At 31.8% G+C, this 21,548-nt stretch overlaps 1 protein-coding gene across 14 annotated transcripts in view; it reads left to right on the top strand.

Annotated features, from left to right (window-relative positions):
• Window positions 1-21,548, top strand: part of Heph (polypyrimidine tract-binding protein 1 heph) — a 710,257-nt gene that overhangs the window by 633,390 nt on the left and 55,319 nt on the right. The gene's annotated exons all lie outside the window — the stretch shown is intronic.

The following is a 21,548-nucleotide window of genomic DNA, read 5'->3' as shown; positions in this document are numbered from 1 at the left end:
CGAAATATTCAACATTGCAACTTAAATCATCATAGTTCCAAGTTCGTAACAATATTTATTGAATTTTGTTTGAATTATTAACGAAATATTCAACATTGCAACTTGAATTATCATAGTTCTAACTTTGTAACAGTATTTATTGAATTTTGTTTCAATTATTACCTAAATATTCAACGTTGCAACTTGAATCATCGTAGTTCCAAGTTTCTAACAATATTTATTGAATTTTATTTGAATTATTGACAAAATATTCAACATTGCAACTTGAATTATCATAGTTCCAGGTTTGTTGCAATATTTATTGAATTTGGTTTGAATTATTACCTAAATATTCAACGTTGCAACTTGAATCATCATAGTTCCAAGTTTGTAACAATATTTATTGAATTTGGTTTGAATTATTAAAGAAATATTCAACATTTCAACTTGAATTATCATAGTTCCAGGTTTGTTGCAATATTTATTGAATTTTATTTGAATTATTAACGAAATATTCAACGTTGCAACTTGAATCATCATAGTTCCAAATTTGTTACAATATTTATTGAATTTTATTTGAATTATTGACAAAATATTCAACGTTGCAACTTGAATTATCATAGTTTCAGGTTTGTTGCAATATTTATTGAATTTTGTTTGAATTATTACCTAAATATTTAAGCTTCTATTGCAACTTGAATCATCATAGTTCCAGATTTGTTCAAATATTACACAGTTACAATATTTATTGAATTTTATTTGAATTATTGACAAAATATTCAACGTTACAACTTGAATTATCATAGTTCCAAGTTTATTACAATATTTATTGAATTTTGTTTGAATTATTACCTAAATATTCAAGCTTCTATTGCAACTTGAATCATCATAGTTCCAGATTTGTTCAAATATTACACAGTTACAATATTTATTGAATTTTGTTTGAAATATTACCTAAATATTCAACGTTGTAACTTGAATCATCATAGTTGCAAGTTTGTAACAATATTTATTGAATTTGGTTTGAATTATTACCTAAATATTCAACGTTGCAACTTGAATCATCATAGTTGCAAGTTTGTAACAATATTTATTGAATTTTGTTTGAATTATTACCTAAATATTCAAACTTCTATTGCAACTTGAATCATCATAGTTCCAGATTTGTTCAAATATTACACAGTTACAATATTTATTGAATTTTGTTTGAAATATTACCTAAATATTCAACGTTGTAACTTGAATCATCATAGTTCCAAGTTTGTAACAATATTTATTGAATTTGGTTTGAATTATTACCTAAATATTCAACGTTGCAACTTGAATCATCATAGTTGCAAGTTTGTAACAATATTTATTGAATTTGGTTTGAATTATTAACGAAATATTCAACGTTGCAACTTGAATCATCATAGTTCCAAGTTTGTGACAATATTTATTGAATTTTGTTTGAATTATTAACGAAATATTCAACATTTCAACTTGAATTATCATAGTTCCAGGTTTGTTGCAATATTTATTGAATTTTGTTTGAATTATTAACGAAATATTCATCATTGCAACTTGAATTATCATAGTTCTAGGTTTGTTTAATTGTTGCACAGTTACAATGTTTGTTGAATTTTGTTTGAATTATTAAAGAACTATTCAACGTTCTATTGCAACTTGAATTACCATAGTTCCAAGTTTGTAACAGTATTTATTGAATTTTGTTTGAATTATTACCTAAATATTCAACGTTGCAACTTGAATCATCATAGTTCCAAGTTTATTATAATATTTACTAAATTTTCTTTGAATTATTACCTAAATATTCAACATTGCAACTTGAATTTATTATAGTTCCAAGTTTGTTACAATATTTATTGAATTTTGTTTGAATTATTACCTAAATATTCAAGCTTCTATTGCAACTTGAATCATCATAGTTCTATGTTTGTTAAAATATTACACAGTTACTATATTAATTGAACTTTGTTTGAGTTATTAACGATGTTAATTCCAAGTTTGTTTTCTTCCATTTCTGATCGATTTACCGCGTTCTTTCTCGCGTGATTTAAAGATTGTTGACGTGCCAGAGGCTGGTACGCGTATTTATCAGAGAGAGCAGGGATTGCGTGGCAAATAAAAAGCGTCGAAATCGGCCGGGAATAATGCAGGAGATGCAAAATTAATCCGATTCCACAGCTATTCCCCTGAATTCGATTCCCGATTAATCGGATATTTCTCCGGAATCCTTCAAACAGTCTGCGGGATCACGATGGGAAGAGCCGCGGCATATTTCGCGCGGCAAATGTTCGCGGCTTCGGCAGATTTTTGCCCTCGTCGCGTTTTCGTTAATGGAATATTAAATAATCCACGCGCCCCGACGAAATGTTTACCAGCTCGCGCGAAACACGAATATCGTCGATTTTCACGTGACACGAATGTTTTTATCCCACCCCGTTCCACGGGTCTTTGCGACTCTTTTCAACCACTGATTCGTAAAATGATCGTCACTTCACGGTCGATACGTTCACACGAGACCAATTGTTGCGTTGAAAATTATTCTACAATGTTCAATTTTAACGTTTGTTGGAATTAAATAGAGTAGGATTCTGTTTACAGTGATGATTCTTAAAATGATCATCGCTTCAAGATTGATACGTTCATCAGGATCAAATTGTTGCGTCGAGAATTATTCTACTATGTTCAATTCTAACGTTTGTTGGAATTAAATAGAGTAGGATTCTGTTTATAGTGATGATTCTTAAAATGAACATCGCTTCAAGATTGATACGTTCATCAGGATCAAATTGTTGCGTCGAGAATTATTTGACAATGTCGAATTTCGATGTTCGTTCGAATAAAATAGAATACAACTCCATTTACAGTGATGATTCTTAAAATGAACATCCATTCAAGATCAATACGTTCATCAAGATCAATTATTGCATCGAGAATCGTTCGACAATATCCAAAACTTCAACGTTCGTTCGAATAAAATAGAACAGAACTACATTTACAGCGATGATTCGTAAAATGAACATCACTTCAGGGTTACGTTCATTTTACGGTACAACGGAGACGAAATTCGACACCAGTAGATACTTACACGCAGGAATAAAAATGTTCAACAAATGTTAACGTGTCAGGAGTTCATTTAACGAATCATCGCTATTTCATTGAATTTTCAAATACAAAAACGCGTACATTATGTATTCTCGCAACCTAGCTGATTCTAATTTTCGGTAATATTCAGTATTCAGCGAAACACGATAGTTTAATTTCGTTAATGGGAGAAATATGATCGGTTTCCACGCGAAATTCGAGCATTATAAGCCCGCGAGCCCCTGGTTACTTTTCATCGTCGAAACAAAACAAAAACAAAGAGGGATTATTCGATGGAAGTTGCAGATCTCGATCGGGCAACTTCGTTGCGTAACCGAGACTCGGCGAAACGTGCAATTTTGTTTTGTAATCGTATCACACGGGCCGCCGATCGCGTATCCAACGCGTGCAATTTTGCATCACAAATTCATAATAAGGAAACACCGGGGATCGGATTACATACTTACGGAATTACAAATTACAATTACAGGCTGCATTATGTAACGAGTCGGCCGTTATTATTGAATTAATTCGCGTGTCGCGGCACGCACGGAACCAGGGAGCCGATTCTCTACCGATTAATTACGATGCTTTGACGGTCGATTAATGAATCGATTAAAATCACGGGACAAGCCATATTATCGTCGCTATTATCATAAAGTCTGGACCCATTCAACTATGATGCATTAGAATTTCATGCGGCTAGGCGTTCCTTTTACTATTCAGAGTGGCAAGAATCAAACAATTCAATTAATTCAATTATTTAATTATAAAAATTAAATTCAACTCAAGAAATATTATTCTATTTTAATTATTATTCTATTAACCTTCTTTGTTCGGAGGAAGGGTTTGAAATAGTTTGACTCGAGAATTAAATTAGTGTCTATTAACCCTTTGCAAACATGATATATGAGATTATGATGACACTACAGAAATATGGGAATTTAAATTATATTTGTACAGTTTTGTGGAAGAATAGTAATTCTTTATTCAGAAGTTGTGGACTTTGAAATAGGTCAACTCAAGAATTAAATTAGTGTCTATTAACCTTTTGCAAACATGATACATGAGATTATGATGACACTATAGAAATATTGGAATACAATTTAAATTATATTTGTACAGTTTTGTGGAAGAATAGTAATTCTTTATTCAGAAGTTGTGGACTTTGAAATAGGTCAACTCAAGAATTAAATTAGTATCTATTAACCCTTTGCAAACATGATACATGAGATTATGGTGATACTACAGAAATATGAGAATACAATTTAAATTATATATGTACAATTTTGTGGAAAAATAATATTTCTTTCCTCAAAAGTCGTGGACTTTGAAATAGATCAACTCAAGAATTAAATTAGTGTCTATTAACCCTTTGCAAATATGATACAGAGATTATGATGCCACTACAGAAATATGGGAATACAATTTAAATTATATTTGTACAATTTTGTGGAAAAATAGTAATTCTTTATTCAGAAGTCGTGGACTTTGAAATAGGTCAACTCAAGAATTGAATTAGTGTCTATTAACCCTTTGCAAACATGATACATGAGATTATGATGACACTACAGAAATATGAGAATACAATTTAAATTATATTTGAACAATTTTGTAGAAAAATAATATTTCTTTATTCAGAAGTCGTAGACTTTGAAATCGAGCAACTCAAGAATTAAATTAGTATCTATTAACCCTTTGCAAACATGATACATGAGATTATGATGCCACTACAGAAATATGGGAATTTAAATTATATTTGTACAGTTTTGTGGAAGAATAGTATTTCTTTATTCAGAAGTCGTAGACTTTGAAATAGTTTGACTCGAGAATTGAATTATTATCTATTAACCCTTTGCAAACATGATACATGAGATTATGATGACACTATAGAAATATTGGAATACAATTTAAATTATATTTGAACAGTTTTGTAGAAAAATAGTATTTCTTTATTCAGAAGTCGTGGACTTTGAAATAGGTCAACTCAAGAATTAAATTAGTGTCTATTAACCCTTTGCAAACATGATACATGAGATTATGATGACACTACAGAAATATGGGAATTTAAATTATATTTGTACAGTTTTGTGGAAAAATAATATTTCTTTATTGAGAAGTCGTGGACTTTGAAATAGGTCAACTCAAGAATTAAATTAGTGTCTATTAACCGTTTGCAAACATGATACATGAGATTATGATGACACTACAGAAATATGGGAACACAATTTAAATTATATTTGTACAGTTTTATGGAAGAATAGTAATTCTTTATTCAGAAGTCGTGGACTTTGAAATAGGTCAACTCAAGAATTGAATTAGTGTCTATTAACCCTTTGCAAACATGATACATGAGATTATGATGACACTACAGAAATATGAGAATACAATTTAAATTATATTTGAACAATTTTGTAAAAAAATAATATTTCTTTATTCAGAAGTCGTGGACTTTGAAATAGATCAACTCAAGAATTAAATTAGTGTCTATTAACCGTTTGCAAATATGATACATGAGATTATGATGACACTACAGAAATATGGGAATACAATTTAAATTATATTTGAACAGTTTTGTGGAAAAATAGTAATTCTTTCCTCAGAAGTCGTAGACTTTGAAATAGGTCAACTCAAGAATTAAATTAGTGTCTATTAACCGTTTGTAAACATGATACATGAAATTATGATGACACTACAGAGATATGAGAATTTAAATTATATTTGTACAGTTTTGTGGAAGAATAGTAATTCTTTATTGAGAAGTCGTAGACTTTGAAATAGATCAACTCAAGAATTAAATTAGTATCTATTAATTTTTTGCAAACATGATACAGAGATTATGATGACACTATAGAAATATTGGAATACAATTTAAATTCTATTTGAACAGTTTTGTGGAAGAATAGTATTTGTTTAATCAGAAGTCGTGGACTTTGAAATAGGTCAACTCAAGAATTAAATTAGTGTCTATTAACCGTTTGCAAACATGATACATGAGATTATGATGACACTATAGAAATATTGGAATACAATTTAAATTATATTTGAACAGTTTTGTAGAATAATATTTCTTTATTCAGAAGTCATGGACTTTGAAATAGGTCAACTTAAGAATTAAATTAGTGTCTATTAACCCTTTGCAAACATGATACAGAGATTATGATGACACTACAGAAATATGGGAATACAATTTGAATTATATTTGTACAGTTTTGTCGAAAAATAATATTTCTTTATTCAGAAGTCGTGGACTTTGAAATAGGTCAACTCAACAATTAAATTAGTATCTATTAACCGTTTGCAAACATGATACATGCGATTATGATGACACTACAGAAATATGAGAATACAATTTAAATTCTATTTGAACAATTTTATGGAAGAATAGTAATTCTTTATTCAGAAGTCGTAGAATTTGAAATAGTTTGACTCGAGAATTAAATTATTATCTATTAACCCTTTGCAAACATGATACATGAGATTATGATGACACTACAGAAATATGGGAATTTAAATTATATTTGTACAGTTTTGTGGAAGAATAGTATTTCTTTAATCAGAAGTCGTGGACTTTGAAATAGGTCAATTCAAAAATTAAATTAGTATCTATTAACCCTTTGCAAACATGATACATGAGATTATGATGACACTACAAAAATATGGGAATACAATTTAAATTCTATTTGAACAATTTTATGGAAAAATAATATTTCTTTACTCAGAAGTCACGTGACAACGTTGCTATTGTTGGTTATTTATATTAATAGAAGCTCTCAAGTTTGCAAGTATTTAAACGACAGAAAAATTGTCAACCATTTCGTCTATGATGAATGTATATTCGTGAAGGGAAAAGGGAAAAGGGGTGGGGGCTAAACATATCGTGGTGTTCATTAAGGAATTCACCCTTTGGAGCCGGATGGCAGGATAACCGGTGTGCTTCCGGTTCGAGTTGAGTGGCCCATGCATTTTTAACGGCATCCGCCAGCTCGAGGAATAATATACTACACTGTGGTCCACGAACCCGGAAACTCGTCCCTTTTTTCTACACGAATGTATGTACTAGGTCTTCATACTTGGCATGTACTAAACATTCCCCTTTATCTCGACCCTGAATGTACTCAAAATAGGACCTCTTTAGTGAAACGTGCATTTCACATGAATCCAATGAAAGAACGTAACTTTGCAGAACACCGAACATATGCACGCGTGTGTCCTCTTTGTTTCTCGATAACCTTGCGAATCTTTACGCTTTTTGCGTCGAGAAACACGTTTCAAGATATTTATTAAAACACAGGATGTTCGGCCAACCCTAGGAAAAATTTTAATGGGAGATTCTACAGGCAAAAATAAGACGAAAATCAAGAATAACAGTTTCGTTAAAAAGTTATTAACGTGTAAAGTTTCACCCTTAATGAATTTTTTTCTCGAAACTGCGTAGGATTTCGGAGATACGTGTATTCACCAAAAATGATTGTAATTGACCCCCATAACCGAAAATAATTTTTCCAGAACGATTTGAAACTTTTCAATTTGGCCGAAAAATTTAGGCACTGTCGATTTTCCTTAAAACTTCGTTTTTCATTTTTAGTAATTTTGATAGACGCCCTACAGAAAAGTTGTCTAATACTTTTTTGTAGGTGCCTATGAGCTCTACTTCAGAAAAAAGTTTCATTGAAATATATTCACTATTGTGAGAGTTATGGCTATTTGAAAATTGCGCCATTTTTATGGGGTTTTTCTTATTTTACGGGGTCAAGGAACAACTTTTCCAATATTGTTACAATTTCTACATATTCTTGACTAAAATACGTGTCGTTTGCTTTTTTAAACATCAAAATCGTTCAATCCGTTCAGGAGTTATGACATTTTAAAGATTTTCATGAAATTTCAGTGAAACATATCGATGGTATGGTCAGACATATTTTCAGTAATGAATTTTTTTCTCGAAAATGCGTAGGATTTCGGGGGTATGTCTATTCACAAAAAATGATTGTAATTAACCTCTGCAGCCGAAAATAATTTTTCCAAGACGATTTGAAAATTTTTTTTTTCACCGAAAAATTTCAGCACCTACTCGAATTTTTTTCTCGAAAATGCGTAGGATTTTGGGGATATGTCTATTCACCAAAAATGATTGTAATTGACCCCCTCAACCAAAAATAATTTTTCCAGAATGATTTGAAATTTTTTAATTTAACGTTTTAATAACTTTTTAACGAAGCCTCAGTCGAAAAATTGATATTCTTGATTTTCGTCTTATTTTGGCCTCTAGAATCTCCCATTAAAATTTTTCCCAGGACGAACGCTCTGTATAGTGTCAGATCCACAGACAGACGACTATAAATTTTTATATTAAATAGAGTCAATTTTATGACTGTGAACATTCCGGAAAATGCACAGAAAAATCGATGTTTTCCACCTTTCATCGCGTTGTCCTCCGGAGACCGTAGTTCAAAATTGGCTATAACTTGGGAATCGAGTCGAAATAGAGCACATGTTCGTATAAACTTTTTTTATTGTTTGCCCCTTATCCACGATAGAAACGGAGGTCGTACCTTTTACGATACACCCTGTACATCGGAGTGGTCAAATTTTTTTTCACGATTAAACAATAAAATTTTTACATCCATTCCAAAACTAGATTTAGATTTGTTCCACTGAATGTCAGTTTAAAGTATTCGTTGTCAGCCACGAGTATTTTAATATCTGACAAAATATGTGTACTTCAGAGATAATTAACTGATGTGTGGTCAGATTTAAATATTTCTGGTCATTTTTAACTTGAATATAAACCTTATTATTTAATATTACTATAAAAGAACGTAAAAACGAGTTCGATGCAGAGTATGTTCTTTTATATTAAATAGTTAGAGTAATATTAAATAATATAGTTTATATTCAAGTTGAAAGTGCCAAAATATGTATCTTAAGCTGATGTTTACTGTGAGCTTAATAAAAACGTGGAAAGTGAATAAAAATGATTGAAAAATTTATGTAGTATTCCCAAAGGATAGTTAAGTAAATTGGGAAAATAAATTATAGCGTTGGATAATAACATTTGGTTAAAAAAAATTAATAAAGATGATTCCATTTTGCAACGTACACATGAGACTGCCCTCTTGAACACATGTTTATTGTAATTGTAATAAAAACGTGAAAAGTGAATAAAAATGATTGAAAAATTTATTTAGTATTCCCAAAGGATAGTTAAGTAAATTGAGAAAATAAATTATAGCGTTGGATATAACATTTGGTTGAAAAAAATTAATAAAGATGATTCCATTTTGCAACGTACACATGAGACTGCCCTCTTGAACACATGTTTATTGAGAGCTTAATAAAAACGTGAAAAGTGAATAGAAATTATTGAAAATTTTGTTTAGTATTCCCAAAGGATAGTTAAGTAAATTGGGAAAATAAATTATAGCGTTGGATAATAACATTTGGTTAAAAAAAATTAATAAAGATGATTAAATTTTGCAACGTACACATGAGACTGCCCTCTTGAACACATGTTTATTGTAATTGTAATAAAAACGTGAAAAGTGAATAAAAATGATTGAAAAATTTATGTAGTATTCCCAAAGGATAGTTAAGTAAATTGAGAAAATAAATTATGGGCATTAGATGTAATATGTAGTTTAAAAAAATTAATAAAGATGATTAAATTTTGCAACGTACACATGAGACTACCCTCTTGAACACATGTTTATTGAGAGCTTAATAAAAACGTGAAAAGTGAATAGAAATTATTGAAAATTTTGTTTAGTATTCCCAAAGGATAGTTAAGTAAATTGAGAAAATAAATTATGGGCATTAGATGTAATATGTAGTTCAAAAAAATTAATAAAGATGATTAAATTTTGCAACGTACACATGAGACTACCCTCTTGAACACATGTTTATTGAGAGCTTAATAAAAACGTGAAAAGTGAATAAAAATGATTGAAAAATTTATGTAGTATTCCCAAAGGATAGTTAAGTAAATTGAGAAAATAAATTATGGGCATTAGATGTAATATGTAGTTTAAAAAAATTAATAAAGATGATTAAATTTTGCAACGTACACATGAGACTGCCCTCTTGAACACATGTTTATTGTAATTGTAATAAAAACGTGAAAAATGAATAAAAATGATTGAAAAATTTATGTAGTATTCCCAAAGGATAGTTAAGTAAATTGAGAAAATAAATTATGGGCATTAGATGTAATATGTAGTTTAAAAAAATTAATAAAGATGATTCAATTTTGCAACGTACACATGAGACTGCCCTCTTGAACACATGTTTATTGTAATTGTAATAAAAACGTGAAAAGTGAATAAAAATGATTGAAAAATTTATTTAGTATTCCCAAAGGATAGTTAAGTAAATTGGGAAAATAAATTATTGGCATTAGATGTGATATGTAGTTTAAAAAAATTAATAAGGATGATTAAATTTTGCAACGTACACATGAGACTACCCTCTTGAACACATGTTTATTGAGAGCTTAATAAAAACGTGAAAAGTGAATAAAAATGATTGAAAAATTTATGTAGTATTCCCAAAGGATAGTTAAGCAAATTGGGAAAATAAATTATAGCGTTGGATATAACATTTGGTTAAAAAAAATTAATAAAGATCATTAAATTTTGCAACGTACACATGTGACTGCCCCCTTAGACACATGTTCACTGTGGGCATAATAAAACCGTGAAAAATGAATAAAAATGATTGAAAAATTTATGTAGTATTCCCAAAGGATAGTTAAGTAAATTGGAAAAATAAATTATTGGCATTAGATGTGATATGTAGTTTAAAAAAATTAATAAGAATGGTTCAATTTTGTAACGTACACACGAGACTGCCCCCTTAATTAACTTGAGGTGGAAACGGTGACCGTTTTGGTTTCCGCAAGAGCGACCGACAGTAATCCTCGCGCATTAATGAAACGCGTTTGCGTTCGTCGAATTGAAATTCCCGAAGATTACAAACGTTTCTGTGTGTTGGTAACGCGTGCGTTGCAACGCGAGTCTCGCCACGCATGCTTGCCTTTTCGCGTCGCGTCGAATTTCTGCGGCCGAGCCCGGTTGGCTAACAGAATCCTAATCCGATAATGGACCGACTAGAAAACATTTCCGAATTACACGGCACCGATTGGCTGCTGGAAGCCTGTGTTTAGTAAGCTTACGCGGCTAGTTTGTCAGTGGCTTTACAAGCAACGATTCCGAAACATTAACATGCATTAGCATGTTCGAAGGAATCAATGCCATATAGAAAAAACTAAACAGAAGTAAACAACACAGCGTAACAAAAAGAAAGAATTCTCATAAAAAAAACTAAACAGAAACGGAAAATTCCAAATTCTCAAAGGAGTCAAAAAAGGGGCTCTTCTCAGTGCAAACACAAATTACAGTCGATAGCTACAAATGTTTCGAGTATTTCTCGTGTAAACTCGATATTAAACGAAATAAAAGCAAACGAGGTTAATTTCCATTCGAGATACACCGGGACTCGAAAAATGAAGGGATATTTGGAGTAGACGCGTTTAATAAGGCGAGATTCGAGGCGTCCCAGGTGTCAGAGAGGAAGCCAGAGAACTCGAGACGCGTTTACGTCAACGTGTCAGGAATTCCTCGACCATTTGTCAGCGGGCATAAATGTTGAGACGGCTCTGTCGTTTACGCTCCAGGACGAGGTAACGTTACGACCGGTTCTAGCGTTCGTGCTTCGTCCGGGAATCAGGAGGCGGTGCGCCTGGACGCAAGAAAGCGTCCAAGAACAGAAGAAACGGAAAAGAAAACGCGTACAGAGAGAAATTACCGCGCGGAAACGACTGGGTTTCGAGGGTCGGGATAGTTTTACGGCCCCTCCATTTACCGGGGGGACTGTATAATCCGATTTTACGGAACGAACATATCCCCTGTAGCGAAGCATCGCGCGCCATTTTTCTTTTTCCGTTTCCGTTTCCATTTCTTTTTCTTTTTTTTTTTTTATCATTTTCGTCGTTACCGTCGCTCGTAACCGCGAGCGCTGGTTTTTCATGCACCGACACGCTGTAACTGATCGCCCTAAAAGCCGATACTTCCTTCGTTGTTACCCCTTTCGCGTGATGAATGAACGCTGGATCGAAAGGGAGTTCGCTAATTTCGTTTCTCCCTTCCGTCCACGGTTAATTCGAATATTAACCGTGAAGCTAGTAATTACGGGAACATCCTGTATTTAAATTTAAATCAATTTCCAATTAAATAAACAATTTATGATCCAGTTTCATCGTACACTAGCTGTACGATCAGTGGGAATTGCTGAAACTTCTTTGGGTATGTAGCGTCAGAGTAAATGTGAAAATAAATATAGAAGACAGCGTAAATTATAGTAGGTGGTATAGTCATCGGATAGGGGATGAAATGCCCTTTAAAATGAGCGTTTGTGAGAGTCGATAGCTTTATTAGTTCCGGAGATATGACGATTTTAGTCTCAAGTCGATGCGGTGGCTAGTTCCGTTTGTTTACATTTTTACTACGGCCTAGTCAAGGTCGTTGACCGGCACGTGCTCGTAGTAAGTAGTAAACGTGACGTCACTCATTCACTCGGTCAGTCGGTCAACGTGCGACAAGGAGGTCCCACGCGACGCGTTAGACGAAGACAGCGATAGTCGAATTAAGAAAAATTACCTTTTACATAAATTACGATATCTCGAAAACGGAAAGTCCGATCGACAAAAACCAAAAAGCAATTTCAAAGAGGAAGCTTCACCGCCGCTAATGGCGGTTTAATTTTGAATAAAGGACCAGTGGTTTTGGAATTGCACGTATTCAAAGTTTTCGTAATTTTAATACGCGTCAGTAAGCTGCTGTAACACGGGAAGCGCCATAAGAGAATTTTTCTAAAATTACGCTTTCACATAAATTACGATATCTCGAAAACGGGAAGTCGGATCGACAAAAACCAAAAACCAATTTCAAAGAGGAAGCTTTGCCGCCGCTAATGGTGGTTTAATTTTGAATAAAGCATCAGTAGTTTTGGAATTGCACCCGTGTAAAGTGATCGAATTTTTAATACGCGTTAGTAGCGCCATAAGAGAATTTTTCTAAAATTACGTTTTTATATAAATTACGATATCTTCGAAACGGGAAGTCAGATCGAGAGAAACCAAAAAGCAATTTCAAAGAGGAAGCTTTACCGCTGCCAATGGTGGTTTAATTTTGAATAAAGGACCAGTGGTTTTGGAATTACAGGCGTGTAAAGTTTTAGAATTTTTAATACGCGTTAGTAGCGCCATAAGAGAATTTTTCGAAAATTACGTTTTCATTTAAATTACGATATCTTCGAAACGGGAAGTCAGATCGAGAAAAACCAAAAAGCAATTTCAAAGAGGAAGCTTTGCCGCCGCAAATGGTGGTTTAATTTTGAATAAAGCATCAGTGGTTTTGGAATTGCACGCGTCCAAAGTTTTAATATTTTTAATATGCGTTAATAGGCTAAATTTTGTCTAGGCAAGACAGACTACATATTTTTCTCAGAAAACAAACGATAAGAACAGATGTGAATATTGTAAAATTTATTGTACGTATATTATAGGAAAAATCGTGAAGTTAAATGGCGCTGAAATAAGATTGTGTGTTTCAAATTCTAAAGGAAATTTTAAAAACGATCGTTTGACCAGTCGCGGTGGGTTTAGTGTTAAATAAAACACACTCGACGAAAGTTTCCAAAGGTCTGAACCCCAGGCATTAATCCCCGTCGTTTAATAATCGCCAAGTTGTTGCAGTTTTTCAATGTTCGCGACAAAAAGGCAGGGAAGAAGACAGCCATTAAAAGTTTCCGGGATCAATGACCCTTAAAGGGATACGCCAAGTTCACGGATCATTGAAAATTTCAGCCCCCTTTCAACTAATAGCATCGATATTACAAATTCTAATACACCAATTTCTGTGCAAACACCAACTACATATTTTTAGCATTTATGTGCATCGTTAATATTTTCAAAATTGAGTAATAAAATTCGTAACTTAAAATGGAACATACTATTAAAAATATTGGAATAAATTAAATTGCAAATGGGTGAATTTTATATTTTTTATGGCCAATTTCACTGTGGAGACGAATCGGTAAAAGTAGCGTTTGTTTAAATTGTATTTCGAGGCGTGAGTTCAAGCAAATTATTTAAAATATTCTAAGGGTGTAGATCAATTTTAAGAGATACATTTAAATTATATATTGAGGAATGAGTTTGAGAAAACCGTTAAAAATATTGCAAAGGTACAAATGGATGGATTTTATATTTTTCATGGTGAATTTTGCTATTGTTAAAAAAATTTATTTTTAATATTGGTGGCGTCAAATCGTGTTAAATATGTTAAAAATGTGAAATAATCGTGGCGTTCGGTTTCCATATAATCTTTCAGACAGCAGCCACAGCGGCAACCCTCGAACGTCACCCCTGTCGCGCCACCCCCTTTCATGGTCATCGTTACACATCGACGACAGAGGAGCCGTTGTACATATTGATTGATGTAACAGTTATTAATTCGCATTCTCGATTATCGACGCGCGGTATCTACGCCGGGCCCCGTAATGCAATAACGTGCAATAATAGTAACGTAATTTTGCCCGTGTCGGCGTCGACGATCCGCCATTATTCATGATGTACACGCGAGAAACGACACGGGGAATACGACATTATGGTTGCAGCTAATCCCCATTCTCCTCCTCGTCGTTTCACCGACGAGTTCCCCGTCCCTGAAGGACGCTAAGCTGAAAAATTTATAACTCAGAAACGAAATTCCCTTCTTGCCCCGGCCATCCTTTATTTACACCCCCCCGAAAAATAAATAACACCTAAATTGTCTCGATTTTACTGATACACAATATCTGAGAAATCTTGCACTCTTCGAAGTCTAGTAACTTTGTTCAGAAAATTATTAGTATTATGAAAGAAAATATTGTGAAAATATCTTGATAATTACAAGGATATGGAGTAAATCATACGAGGTAGGTCTGGGTAAATAAATGCTTGAATTATGCTTGAATAATGCTTGAATTGTCTCGATTTTAGTAATATACAACAATATCTGAGAAATCTTGTACTCATCGAAGTCTAGTAACTTCGTTCTGAAAATTATTAATATTACGAAAGAAAATATTCTGAAAATATCTCGATAATTACAAGGATATGGAGTAAAACATACGAGTTAGGTCTGAGTAAATAAATGCTTGAATTATGCTTGAATTGTCTCGATTTTAGTAATATACAACAATATCTGAGAAATCTTGTACTCTTCGAAGTCTAGTAACTTTGTTCTGAATATTATTAGTATTATGAAAGAAAATATTCTGAAAATATCTTGATAATTACAAGGATATGGAGTAAAACATACGAGGTAGGTCTGAGTAAATAAATAATGCTTGAATTATGCTTGAATTGTCTCGATTTTGCTAATATACAATAATATCTGTGAAATCTTGCACTCTTCGAAGTCTTGTAACTTTGTTCTGAATATTATTAATATTACGAAAGAAAATATTCTGAAAATATCTTGATAATTACAAGGATATGGAGTAAATCATACGAGTTAGGTCTGGGTAAATAAATGCTTGAATTATGCTTGAATAATGCTTGAATTGTCTCGATTTTAGTAATATACAACAATATCTGAGAAATCTTGTACTCATCGAAGTCTAGTAACTTTGTTCTGAATATTATTAGTATTATGAAAGAAAATATTCTGAAAATATCTCGATAATTACAAGGATATGGAGTAAATCATACGAGGTAGGTCTGGGTAAATAAATGCTTGAATTATGCTTGAATAATGCTTGAATTGTCTCGATTTTAGTAATATACAACAATATCTGAGAAATCTTGTACTCTTCGAAGTCTAGTAACTTTGTTCTGAAAATTATTAATATTACGAAAGAAAATATTCTGAAAATATCTCGATAATTACAAGGATATGGAGTAAAACATACGAGTTAGGTCTGGGTAAATAAATGCTTGAATTATGCTTGAATAATGCTTGAATTGTCTCGATTTTAGTAATATACAATAATATCTGAGAAATCTTGTACTCTTCAAAGTCTAGTAACTTCGTTCTGAATATTATTAGTATTATAAAAGAAAATATTCTGAAAATATCTCGATAATTACAAGGATATGGAGTAAATCATACGAGGTAGGTCTGAGTAAATAAATAATGCTTGAATTATGCTTGAATTGTCTCGATTTTGCTAATATACAATAATATCTGAGAAATCTTGTACTCATCGAAGTCTAGTAACTTTGTTCAGAAAATTATTAGTATTATAAAAGAAAATATTCTGAAAATATCTCGACAATTACAAACGTAAAACATACTGTTTTCAATTGAAATTTTGATACTGAAATATGGGAGATTTTCCATATATTAAAATGTCGCAGTGTGTAAAGTTACATAAATGCATCATTAAAAGGTGAAAACGAAAATTGAAACGCGAATAAAAGGATAACAGGCGTGCTATTATTCTTGTGCATTACTAAGCAAAAGTAGGTTAACGATGTTTATCTGATCCATACTAATGCAAAGCACGAATGCAAATAATTAATATTGCATTCGAGTGAAGCAAGATGAACGCGAGATTCTGCGCTGAAAAAAAGTTGAACGCGTCGACGAGAATGATCGACGTTTCGAATTGGATTATTAATAGCAGTGATTAATGATGCTTTTTCCAAGCGTTAAATACAGTTGGTCGAGATGAATTAGATTAATATCGTTGGTCTATTTTTACCTTGTATGCTAATAGCGATAAGAGTAATTCCGTTTCCTTTGCGATTCACATTTTAGTTATAACTGGTATTTATGAACTTGCGTTTACTTAGATTTACATAACGCTTTTTTCTCATTCCTGCTCGTGCATTAGACACAATTTACTGCACTTTACCTGCTAACCTCGCTTTAAATAATTTCTGCCCGGGCAAGAGGAACCAGCGGAGCACGATTATTTCAAAACGTTCGCGATAAATCAAGACGAAATCGACGGATCCATTTTTTCCCCGTGACAAGGAAAGCTTTCGGGATCAATGACAGACAAGTCTCTTCGTTTTATACGCTCGAACGACTGGGAACGATCGAATCGAAACGTCAGGAAGCTGCTTAACTTCCCATTAATCATAGATACAGGAAGACGAATGATTAATGCTTAATCCCCCCTCCCAAAGTGCTTCTTCAAATTACCCTCACGAACGTTTTAAACCACTTCTGGAATCTTGTTAACTTGCACCATAAAATTATTCGTGAAAGCGTTTTCAAAAATTCCTGATAAATATAGAAAACACTAATAAATTTTCTTAGATTATTAAGTTGGTCCAAAGGGGCTACTTTTTTCATATTTTTTATTTTCAGTTTCACGAAATCTTCGAAATTTCATGTCTAAATAGATAGTTTTCAATTTAGGAATCTTTTTAATATAAAAAAATATAATTTCTTGGATGGTTTTCGAAAACTTTTTTTAGAGACTAATAACTATGTCGACGTCATTTTAGTTTGGAAATAAATTGGTCTAAAATAGGCTACTCTTTTAATATTTTTTTTTTATTTGCAGAAAACCTTCGAAATTTCATGTCTAAATAGACAGCTTTCAATTTAGGAATCTTTTTAATATAAAAAAATATAATTTCTTGAATGGTTTTCGAAAACTATTTTCTCAGAGACTAATAAATATATATCGTCATTTTAGTTTGGAATTAAATTGGTCCAAAAGGGCTACTCTTTTCATATTTTTTATTTCCAGTTTCATAAAACCTTCGAAATTTCATGTCTAAATAGATAGTTTTCAATTTAGGAATCTTTTCAATATAAAAAAATATAATTTCTTGAATGGTTTTCGAAAACTATTTTCTCAGAGACTAATAAATATATTAACGTTATTTTAGTTTGGAATTAAATTGGTCCAAAAGGACTACACTTTTCATATTTTTATTTTTAGTTTCACAAAACCTTCGAAACTTCATATCTAAATAGATAGCTTTCAATTTAGGAATCTTTTCAGTATAAAAAAATAAAATTTCTTGGATGGTTTTCGAAAACTTTTTTTAGAGACTAATAACTATGTCGACGTCATTTTAGTTTGGAAATAAATTGGTCTAAAATAGGCTACTCTTTTAATATTTTTTTTTTATTTGCAGAAAACCTTCGAAATTTCATGTCTAAATAGACAGCTTTCAATTTAGGAATCTTTTCAATATAAAAAAATATAATTTCTTGCATGGTTTTCGAAAACTTTTCTCAGAGACTAATAACTATGTCGATGTCATTTTAGTTTCGAATTAAAGTGGTCCAAAAGGGCTACTCTTTTCATATTTTTTTTTTATTTGCAGAAAACCTTCGAAATTTCATGTCTAAATAGACAGCTTTCAAGTTAGGAATTTTTTCAGTATAAAAAAATATAATTTCTTGAATGGTTTTCTAAAATTTTTCTCAGAGACTAATAAATATGTCGACGTCATTTTAGTTTGGAATTAAATTGGTCCAAAAGAGCTACTCTTTTCATATTTTTATTTTTAGTTTTACGAAACCTTCGAAATTTCATGTCTAAATAAACAGCTTTCAATTTAAGAATGTTTTCAATATAAAAAAATATAATGTTTTGAATGATTTTCGAAAACTTTTCTCAGAGACTAATAAATATGTCGACGTCATTTTAGTTTGGAATTAAATTGGTCCAAAAGGGCTACTCTTTTCATATTTTTTATTTCCAGTTTCATAAAACCTTCGAAATTTCATGTCTAAATAAATAGCTTTCAATTTAGGAATCTTTTCAGTATAAAAAAATATAATTTCTTGAATGGTTTTCTAAAATTTTTCTCAGAGACTAATAAATATGTCGACGTCATTTTAGTTTCGAATTAAATTGGTCCAAAAGAGCTACTCTTTTCATATTTTTTTTTTATTTTCAGTTTCACAAAACCTTCGAAATTTCATGTCTAAATAAATAGCTTTCAATTTAGGAATCTTTTCAATATAAAAAAATATATTTTCTTGAATGGTTTTCGAAAACTATTTTCCCAGAGACTAATAAATATATATCGTCATTTTAGTTTGGAATTAAATTGGTCCAAAAGGGCTATTCTTTTCATATTTTTATTTTTAGTTTCACAAAACCTTCGAAACTTCATATCTAAATAGACAGCTTTCAATTTTAGAATTTTTTCAGTATAAAAAAATATAATGACTTGAATGGTTTTCGAAAACTATTTTCTCAGAGATTAATAACTATGTCGACGTTATTTTAGTTTCGAATCAAATTGGTCCAAAAGGGCTACTCCTTTCATATTTTTTTTTTATTTTCAGTTTCACAAAACCTTCGAAATTTCATGTCTAAATAGACAGCTTTCAATTTAAGAATTTTTTTAGTATAAAAAAATACAGCTTCTTGAATGATTTTCGAAAACTATTTTCTCAGAGACTAATAAATATATATCGTCATTTTAGTTTGGAATTAAATTGGTCCAAAAGGGCTACTCCTTTCATATTTTTTTTTTATTTTCAGTTTCACGAAATCTTCGAAATTTCATGTCTAAATAGACAGCTTTCAATTTAGAATTTTTTCAGTATAAAAAAATAAAACATTCGAATGGTTTTCGAAAACTTTTCTCAGAGACTATAATAAATATATATCGTCATTTTAGTTTGGAATTAAATTGGTCCAAAAGGGCTACTCCTTCCATATTTATTTTTATTTTCACAAAACCTTCGAAATTTCATGTCTAAATAGATAGCTTCCAATTTAAGAATCTTTTTAGTATAAAAAAATAAAACTTCTTGAATGGTTTTCGAAAACTATTTTCTCAGAGACTAATAAATATATTAACGTTATTTTAGTTTGGAATTAAATTGGTCCAAAAGGGCTACTCCTTCCATATTTATTTTTATTTTCACAAAACCTTCGAAACTTCATATCTAAATAGATAGCTTCCAATTTAAGAATCTTTTTAGTATAAAAAAATAAAACTTCTTGAATGGTTTTCGAAAACTATTTTCTCAGAGACTAATAAATATATTAACGTTATTTTAGTTTGGAATTAAATTGGTCCAAAAGGGCTACTCCTTCCATATTTATTTTTATTTTCACAAAACCTTCGAAATTTCATGTCTAAATAGATAGCTTTCAATTTAGGAATCTTTTCAGTATAAAAAAATATTAATTAACGAACAAAACAAATTAAATGGTCCATTACAATCCATATTAAATCTATTCAATTCAAAATTCCTTCAAGAATTAATGTTCCATTGTGTATTTTCGTAAATTATTTAATTCTTCTCAAATGTTCGAAGGAGGTCACAGTTTATCAACAAAACACTTTGAACAAAATTAAACAACTATATCAATTATACAGGATTTATGAGATTGGGTACCTTGAAATATTATGATGCTATTAGACAAAGTAAGAGGAAGGAATTAGAGTCAATTAGTACACTACAATCACTTGACATTCGATTCTAAATCATTTTTATGTAAAAATTAATATTCCCTACTTTCATAAATTTAATTCTTCTCGAATTTCAGGTTTCTTTAACCTGAAATTTTCTAATCATCTGCAGGGATTTACTATTTTTAACTATCCAAGAGTGTTAAATATTACCCCGATCGAGGAACGATATTCTGTCGTTTAGAAATAATTATTCCAACAATCTCTGACCCCCTTTTTATTAGTTTTTCAATAACTCGGTCCGCGCGCGAAAGAATAAAAGTTTCGACTCGATTCAGTATCGGAAGCGTAATTCCGCGAGCCAATTCCAGCTCGATAATAAAATAAAAATGGCCGCAGCAGGTGATCAGCGCTCGTAGCCAATTTAAGTCACGTTCTTCAATTTCTGTAGAATCCAAGTTTAAGGTCAGTTCGTCGCCTGGGAAGTTTTCTCATCGTCCCCGTGAGTGTCGATCACATTGAACGTCGAGTGAAAAATTCTTAAGCGATACACACGCTGCGTCCTTACATTCCATCGATGGGCGTTATCGTCGTGCGAAAGTCCATTTCGTTGGATGTGGCAAGCCAATTGGAAACGACGAGGCAATAAAAAAAAAAAAAAGGATCGACGATCGAAGTATTAACCCGCCAGTCCCATCAACGTACTGTTTGACCCGTGAATTTTCGTTCGCGTGCCACCGAAATATTCATTTTTAATATATCTCGATTGCTCAGTTTCAGTTTCAGTTTCTCGTTACCGAGCATTTCGAAACGAAAATAAGAGAGGACGATTTTAAACGTCATTTCGGGCTTTTATTCCCGCTAATGGCGCTGCGAACGGATCAAAATATATTCATTTGTTTCGAGTAACAGCAATTTGAAATAACAAAAGCGTACTCGGTCCGAAATATGGAGAATTTTCGGTTGTTTTTGTTCACGCGAGGTTCATTTTTTACGATGGTTACGAAACGTAAACAAAACGGAGAACGGTTAATTCCGCGATCTTGTTGCGATTATTCCGGTTGGAATCGCCCGGAATTAGGTCGGAAGA

The sequence above is a fragment of the Colletes latitarsis genome, chromosome 13 (assembly GCF_051014445.1).
Source record: "Colletes latitarsis isolate SP2378_abdomen chromosome 13, iyColLati1, whole genome shotgun sequence".
Taxonomy (NCBI): Eukaryota; Metazoa; Arthropoda; class Insecta; order Hymenoptera; family Colletidae; genus Colletes; species Colletes latitarsis.
Note: the sequence above shows the minus strand (reverse complement) of the source record. Positions and strands in the feature narration are given on the sequence as shown.